The following is a 9,394-nucleotide window of genomic DNA, read 5'->3' as shown; positions in this document are numbered from 1 at the left end:
ACTAACTCCCTGCTAAATAGAGTAGCAATATTTGTTAGGAAGAGAGCCATTATTTTAAAATGTCTCTAGTAGAATTACCTTAGTTTGGTATTCGTTATGGCAAACAAGCCTATAATTACTGTATTTCCAAGATATGATTCTCTAGACATAAGTTCTGCAACTTCCTGAGGCACAAAATAGAAATATTTAATAGCTTAAAAGGTTTCCTGCAGGTTAAGTGGACACACAAAACTCAGTTTGGAGAACTCATGTATTATTCTGGTCCACAAAGAGCATTCCAATGTGAGAAAGAGGCCCCTGGGGAAACAGAGGAGGTTTCAGACAACCCCTTGCTTTGCTTGATTCCCAGGGTTGCTTGCATCCTTGGAATCATTATTAGAGCTTGACAGAGGTATCAGAGCAAGGGGATCTAGTTTAATATGACAATTCTGTATTTTACCCAGCGTTCCTCTCTAGTAAGTGCTCTACTAGTCACACTGAAAATATTTGGATGAGTCAATTTTTTATTGTTAACCATATAATATTGACAATGGGATACTCAAGAACTAATTCATATTTATCTTTACTGGAGCAATCCTATGAATAAATCAGAAATTTTTTCATAAACCAAAACAATCATATCAATTACACTGTAGAAGTCAATTACGACTAACCAAATGAAGATAAGCAAAGACTATTTATTCAGAACTTACCATAGCAGCAGGAGTCAACAAGAATCACTTGGGATTAGCAGAGACTTGCAAGCAGGCAAAAGAGAAAAGGTTATGCAGTTGGAAAAAAAAGGGAAGATCTAAGATATACTCCAATTGTAGGCTATTATTATGGGGAAGGTGGAAGTGATGGTAACTAGAAGTGGGGCATCCTATGTGTTTTGACAGTTATATATGTTTGAAATTTCCAGGGGGGACCTATATTAATAGCAGAGAAAAAGATTTGGCAAATTGCAGACACTAATAGTCCTGGCCTTTTGCGCTAACTGTTGCAAGGGTTATTTGGGGGGCTATAGTAAGTGGTTGCTAAGATAGTGATCCAACTTTCTACAAGTGTGACTTAAAGAAAAGTCAGACTGGCTTTCAGGGCTCATTATCATACATAACAGGTTGATTTCTTGAACTGTTTGGCCTCAGATTATGGGCCAGAGTTTTATTTTATATGTGCCCTGGCCACTGTCCTTTTGGATATTCAGTCTCTCAACATTTCCACATAAATTAACCTGTCCTCTGTTTATGTTTACAAATTCATTAGACAAGTTCTAATGGTTTATTGTTGAGGTAGAAATGAAGCAAGTGGTTAGCTATCATTTTAAAAAGTCAAAATATTCATATAAAAATAAATTTATTTTCCAGTTTTAGCTTCCTGAAAATTTGGACAAAGTGATTTTTTGTTAACTGGTAATTTAAAATATTTTCTTAGATTTTTCTTCATTGGGATGAAATTTATCTGAAGTTTCTTTCTAAATGAAATATCGTTCCTTTTCCATAATCCATAGATTACTCCAGATACAAGATTATTTGGTAATGAAGGAAAATGTAAACTTGTTTGAGTTGTGAATTTTGTTTTCAACAATGATATGCATGTCTGATTTCACAGCATATCACTTCATTTATGATTACTGTCAATGGGTATAAGAGACATCTGATGGAGTAAAGCAGCATATCACTGTGATATAATTCTCTTTATTTTTAAATTTTTATCAAAAACCTTTGTACTAATTGTAGTACACACACTCAGCAATAATTCTCTGAAGACATCATTTTTCATAATGTATTTAATTTAGCCCTGGTTAATGGTAAGTATAGGATATTATATAGAGGCATTGCTAGATGTTTTAATAAATTTTATTTATCTATAGGTCCTAAAATAGTACTTTAGGATCAAAGAGCTTATTTGATCAACTGATGAAGTTATATTGTTGATAATTCAATGATGATTTTGTGATACGCATATGTTTTAAGGAACAATGGAGTATTTTAGAAGGGATGAAATTTTAAAGAGGTCTATAGAAATGTACTTATGACATATATTATGTGATGCTTGCTATAGGTTAACATAGTTACAGCTGTATGTTCTGCCTATTATTTAGTGGAAAAAAATTATATATTAATAAAAGAGGAATGCTGCAATTCATCTACTCAAAATTTTAATTAACCTCTTTGGTTAAGAGGAGTTTGGTTGAGGAGGAGTGTCTTTTCCTTGTTTCTTTAGTCTTTAGATCTGTGCACTCTGAGAAATCCATAAGGTGCTTCGAAGTGAGAGTTTATTGCTAGAAATCTTTAACTTTCAATGATAACAGCTAGGAGAAGTTCAAAACAAAACATTTTAAGCAGTTCTCTTTACTTTGTAAATATTCTTCTAATTAAACTTCAATTTGTCTTTTTATTTTTTTCTGTAACGTCTATAAATTTGGTCTGAATCAACTTTAGTTTTAAATGTATGTAACGTATCTATATTCAATTACCCTACTTTTATTTACAGAGGCAGCAAAGCAACACATTTTGCTGCTTTTTACCTTGAGATGTCTCTAAACTAGGTAGTCTCTGATTTAAACATATAAGATCATACTGATATTTTTTTTTGTTTGTACTTGTACTGAATCACAAATCTTTTTCATCATTCACACCTTTTTATGTGAATTGTATCCAGAAAAAATGATCACACATTAATTTGAAAGCTCCTTAAGAGAGAGGATATGCAGGTTTAATTGTTTTCTTTGCTCATAGATACAAGACCAGGAATCTCTCTTCTTTGAAGTCTATAAATTTGCCATGAAAAGGAAAATACTTGAATACCCCAGGACAAGGGATTCCAAACCATGTTCTGCAATTGTGACAAATATGTGTGACACTGTATTGGTTCAAGTGAAATATCAATTGTTTCTAACAATTGGCATGGATTTAATAAACTGGTATGTCATTTTCCCCTGAGTGAATATTACTGTAATACTATCGTAAAAGATAATAACTTTGAGAATGCATATTTTGAAATCATGTATAGACTTCTGTAGTATGAATCAAAGGATGCAATGTTTTAGGAAATAAGATAGAGGAAGAAAATAAACATTTATAAAAATAAATAATTAGACAAATCCAGAATGTAGTCATTATACAGTATAGCTGGGCCATTGACAATATCATGAAATACATAAGTGTAAGAAAACTGTTACAGATAAAATAATGTAACTAATGTACTAGGGAAACTTACATTAGATCCTAAATTTTAAAAATGGTACAGAAGATGTCTGCAATAATTGGAAAAAGTTGAACATGTACAGGTATCAAATTTTGTTAAGAAATCACTGTTAATTTCCTAGGCTTGTTAATGACACCCAGATTATGTCAAAGGATAGTATTATTTTAAGAGAAGCTTATTGTAATATTTAAATATAAAGCATCATGATACTGACTTTTTAAAAGCTGATTTTAAAGTGATAAAACGTAAGATTCATGTGTACTCCACTATGTGAAATACTAATTTTTGCATCTAAGTAATAGTAGTATCTACTGCATTGTATTACATAATGAGAAATGTTAGAAACATGAAAAAAAACTAGAAGGACAAGGATAAAAGTGGGAAGAAGACAAGCTCCATTTCCAAACTGATGACCCTGGGTGAGGCATCCTTGAGTAACTTGTCCTGTCCTGGGGGATGGATGGGGCTGAAGGTGGTGGAGTGCACAAAAAAAGTGAAGGCCCTGATCTCAATCATCCTTTCTTCTCAAGTTAGCCTTGACTTCTAGCCTACAGGATCTTCCATCTACCTTGTAAGCTTGAAGAGAAAAGAGCGAGTCTGTTAAAACATCCTACCTGGAGGCTTGAGATGAGATTACTACCAGGATGGAAAGTTGTTCCACTTCTTTTGTTCCAAACACTTACCAAATAAAGGAATAATATATTATAATCCATAGAGGTCACAGTTAGGCTGTAAGTTATTCTAAGTAACCCCGGACAATTTTCTAAAGGTGAAAATATCCTGTTCAAATACAAAAAATGTGTTTGTTTTACTCATGAAATTATACATTGGTTTCTAAATGTCCTTTTCTGATCTAAGTATTATTACATCCAAAATTATGCTCAGAATTTCCTTTAGTTTGTAGTTTTAATTATTTAACTCAAGAACTTCAGTAATTTTTTGGTAGAACTAAATTCTTACATCACACATTCCCTCTGCAAAACTTCTCTACCAGAAAATAAATCCAAACTGCCAGTGAGCCAAACAAGGAATTTCTAAGTCAGGAATCAGGGATTTTCAGACTAATAATAACAATCATTTTGATCTTAAAACACAATTTTTACCAGAAAATTTTTGTCAATTGAATCTTTTTATAATTCTCTCTCCCAAAATACCTCCAAGCATGTGGCCTACGATGCTAAAAACATGAAATATATCCTCTTCTATGAAAAGAAATCAAGTACAGTTGATATATATCCGATTCGCTCGATATATCCTGTATCACTTAGTTTCCTGGAACTCAGACCCACTAGTCTAGTTCCACTCACAACTTCTAGCTGTCACTGGCCAAAGAAAGTTACTTAACCTCTCTTGGTATCAGTTTTCCTCTCATCAATAATAAAAATAGAACTGTAACCACCAACAACTACATTAATTGAGCTATCATAGTGAGTTAGACAATGCTCCAAGATCATTACTATTGTTAACTTGTTTAATAGTCACAAGAGGTCTTGCTGCTAATTTTCTTTTTATTTATTTACTTATTTACTTACTTTTATTCTTATTATTATTCATTTATTCACATATGCATACATTATTTGGGTCATTTCTCCCTCCTGCCCCTGCCCCCACCCTCTTCCCCCTTCCCTTCCAGCCAGAACCTGTTCTGCGCTTTTCTCTGGTTCCATTGAAGAATAGACATAAGCAATAATAAGAAAGACATAGTATTTTTCCTAGTTGAGATAAGGACAGCTACACAGAGAGCTTCCTAGCATTGTTTTCTATTATAACAACTTGTATCTGTACCTGCTACCTATTACCCCAGTTTTCAAGGCAAATAACATTAGAAATCCTGACTGTATCAAAACTGTCAATTTCTTGCCTGTCTTCTTACTGACCTCAACATCCAGATCCTCAGTCACCACAGAGAAACTGTGGGCTACTCTTGAATCCACTTTAGCAATTCTTTAAAAGAAATGTCTAAAATAAATTTAACTCCATTCTTCTTAGACAACTAATACATTGATGGACTGAAGATTATGTACATTCAACATTTTCCAGGTAATTTTTCTATTTATAGGAATTTCCTTTAGGAAAATCTTTGGTGATGCCAAAACCACTTTTTTCTTTTTAATTTTGTGTCTTTCCATTTTACTACCTTACTTTTGAGACAAAACAGCTTATGTTTTAGATGAAGTAACCAATTTTTTTAATCCTGAAGTTGAAAACCTTTGAGTTTCTTCATAGACAAATAGGGAGATTCTTATCCATGGAAATGAATCCTTTATAATTAAATGATTGCTAATAGTCTTTTATTTAATATTTTGTTATATTTTATACATTGGTCAGTCTTTCCTTGAATCAAAATATTTCTAATATTCTAACATCTTTAAATATAATTCAGCATGTAGAAATGTTAAAAGGTAAGATACATTATCTAACATTGAAGTGTACGGTTGGGTAATCTATTGGCATCTTCTTTTCCTCTAATAACAGAGTTTAAATAGTAATAATTATATTTGATTTTATTGCTGTGACAAATATTTGAGAAAAGCAAAAGAAGAAGGAAGATTTATCTGGCTTGGGTTTGAGATTTCATGGCTGCCTAGCTCCATGTTCTAGACTTCTGACAAGGCAGAAACATCATGGCAAAAGGACACAGAAAAGGAATGCTGTTCACTTAGTGGTAGCCAGGTAGCCGAGAGAGAGAGAGAGAGAGAGAGAATGAGAGAGGGGAAAGGGCTGGAGACAAGGTATGTATTTTCAGGGCATGTCCCCATTGATCTACTTCCTCAAATATTCAGCTAGGTTAGGCCCCATTTCCTAAAACTTCCACCATCTCCCAAAATAGTGCCACCAGTTGGGAATCAAACCTTCAACACATGAACCATAACAATAACATTCTCATTGGCTATTCCATACTACCACATTAAAACCTAAAAAACAAAGTACCTAATAAAATAATGCTGTTTAAAAAAAAACTTAAAACTTTAGAATTTATCTCATTATTTCTTGAGGAAAAATTTCCAGGCCAGAATTAAGAAAGAAAGAAATAGTGATGGCAACCTAATTTTATAGTCTCCTTCATCATAAAGATCCATGAGATGTTATTTTCTGCTCTTTCTTTTCCCTCAAACCCTATTTTTTATTCCTTGTGCACACTTCTCACCATTTATTTTCTCACCATAAAATGATTAACCCTTGTTTGCCATATATTATACAAGCGAATTTTAGTGCATTATTATTAGTCTTAAAAATGTTGAATTCTGCCTTAAAAAACTCTATAGTGTGTGTCTGTGTGTGTGTGTATGTGTGTGTGTGTGTGTGTGTGTGTGTGTGTGTGAATTCCCCTCTGGGAATTCTTAACCTGTTTTGAAGCAGTTCTTTTTTTAGATTAGATAAATAAACTGTAGAGGGAAAAAAGAAGCATAAATAATAAACATTTTAAAATTTATTAAAATGTTCCTGATTATGATATAACTTGAGCCTGTATGGCCAAGCAGTTTTTAGTTCACTTAATCCATGTTGAGAAACAGGGATTCCTCTGTGATTTCTAAGCCAATAATGAGAACAAATAGGCCTCTCAAATTTTCCTACTTAGAGATTTAAGACCTCCCATTAACTAGCACTTTAACCAAGTACTGCAAAACATGAAAACGGCCAAAAAGACATGGAAATTTTATTCCCTGGCATTCTTCAAAGGTACATTTCTTTCTCTCTCTTCCAGAAACTACCCTGAGCTCACAAACTTTCTGGACAAGTCTGTGGAAAGATGCAGGGCTTACTGCTATGTTATTTCTGACTATAAGTGGACTCAGAGACAGCCTAAAGCAAAGGTATTCTTTGATAATTCTTGTTCATGGGCTGTGTGTGGGATAAACCCACATAAGCAAATACCTAATATCTTTCTACTATTTTTGATACTTCCATTAAGTTACTGTAAACCAATCTATCTAGAAGTCAATATTTTGCCATATTTCATGATCTTATTATAAAATTCCCAGTTGGAATTTAATTCAAAAAATACTTGCTTAAAATTTTTATCAATTCACCCAAGCACTCATCTTGCTTTTTATCATTTAAATTATATATTGATAAAGAAAACTTACACTGTAGAAAATTCAAAATTACAAAATAACTTGTATCTTCTCCCCCAAATTTTCCCTGAATAAACTATGACATAAACATGTTTTATTTATTCCAATTACCTGGGACTATTTATATAAAGTCCAATAGAGAATGATAAAAGTACTGCTTCATAAAACAAAAATATACACCACTGAAAATAGTAAGGTATCTGTTCATTTTTTAACCTTACTCCAATTTCAAAGTTAAAAATTTTGAAAGCCTTTCATTTATATTACAGTTCCAGCCAGTCATTGCTAATATGCATAAAATCTTATCATTGTCAGTTTATTTTTCATCCAGCTAAATCAAGCTTTGACCATAGCGTGATTATGCAGCACAAGCATCCGTTTTATTGTGCAGGAGAAATTTCATAGGATTTTAAAGGAGAAGCTGCCATTCAGGATTTTACGACTTTGGGAAATGAATGATATCACCAAGGAAAGAAAGGTTACACAAATAGTATAAAATGTCATTCTTTATTAGTCTGCAGACAACAGAAAATATAACTACATATTACTTTCTTTTAAAATATTCAATTTATATTATAAATGTATCTTTAGGAATTTTCATTAAGTTCCCTTCGTTTGTCTGTTCCCCAAATATCTTCTTTGAGATTTCTGCATATATTACCAATTATACTAAATGAATTGTCTTCTCTGGAATACAATCTTTAGGCATATTAAATTATTCTTTAAATATTCACTTAAAATCAATATATAAATAGGTAGAATCCAGTCAGTGGTCATTAAAATCATTTTACTGATCTTCACTTTCAGTGTACAATTTTTCATTGGCATGCATAGTGAACCCCATTCATAAGAAACAAAAATCAACACCTTATAAGACCAGACTTATTTTCCCTCCTAAAACAACAAAGAAAACATAAATATATGATAAAAAATAGTTTCAAAAATATTGAAGATCAAGTTGTAATCACTGGTAAGGGTATACTCAAGGCATAGACTGCTAGGGGGAGGGAGTACGAACCTGGCAGGTGATGTCCCTGTGCTGAGGATTCAGGTGGTCATTTGAAGTCAAGCTAGTACCTGCTATTAGATAGTTCCATAGAGAGAGAGTAATGGAGATCTCAAGATTGTTGCTTTAGTTTCCTGAAGCATACTGACACACACATGTACAAGAAACAAAAGAAACAGCTAAAGGTTATGACGTGGACCTTCAAAACTCACACAAAGCCAGATATATTTTCTCTTACAAGCCAAAATGAATAACTTCACAATTCACAGGCAATGAGTAGAGAATGCTGAGAAATATTTTGACCTTGAAAGGGACTTAAAATGAACAACTTTAAAGCAAGACTTGTGTGTGTTAAAGCAACTTAATTACATTGCTGAATAATATTTATACAGATACAAAAATAACCAGCACACAAAAATGTAAAAGTCATAATCACTGACATTTAATAAATGAAGAAAAGCAAGAATCTCTTACTAGAAGTGCAAAGAAGCAAGAATTAATAACCCATGAACACGAGGGGAACAGCAGCTAACTAAAATTAATCCATAAAAGATACAGATCATGGAAGCGGGGAGGGGGGCAAAGAGGGTAGGAGGGTGACTACAGTGCAAAAAATGTATACACATGTATGTAACTGCAAAAATGATACCTGTTGAAACTACTCCAGAAGTGGGAGAGAATAAAGGAGAACGATAAATTTAAGTATGATATGTTTGATATATTATAAGAATTTTTGTAAACGCCACAATGTACCTCCACCCAGCACAGCAAAAAAGGAAAAAAGAAAGGATACATATGAAAAAATTAATAGAAAAAGACATTAAGATACTTTTATAATGGCATTCCTTGAATTTCAGAACCTGTAAATATATGAAGTGTATGTCAAATACCTGTAAGTAAACTAAAATATTTAAGTTGAAAAATACACTGGATTGAAGTAATAGAAGATTAAATATTGAAAATTAGTGAACTTTAAGATTTAGCAATACAGTTATCAAAAGTAGATAAAAAAAATTTCAAAAAATTAACAGAGCATCATTGGACTGTAGAACAAGTTCAAGCAGCCTATATATGCTCCCAAGGTAGGAAGGGCAGAAAAATATTTTTAAAATGTTGCTTAAAT

The sequence above is a fragment of the Castor canadensis genome, chromosome 12, assembly GCF_047511655.1.
Source record: "Castor canadensis chromosome 12, mCasCan1.hap1v2, whole genome shotgun sequence".
In the NCBI taxonomy this organism is placed as follows: Eukaryota; Metazoa; Chordata; class Mammalia; order Rodentia; family Castoridae; genus Castor; species Castor canadensis.
The sequence above is the reverse complement of the archived record's forward strand: the minus strand, read 5'-3'. Positions refer to the sequence as shown.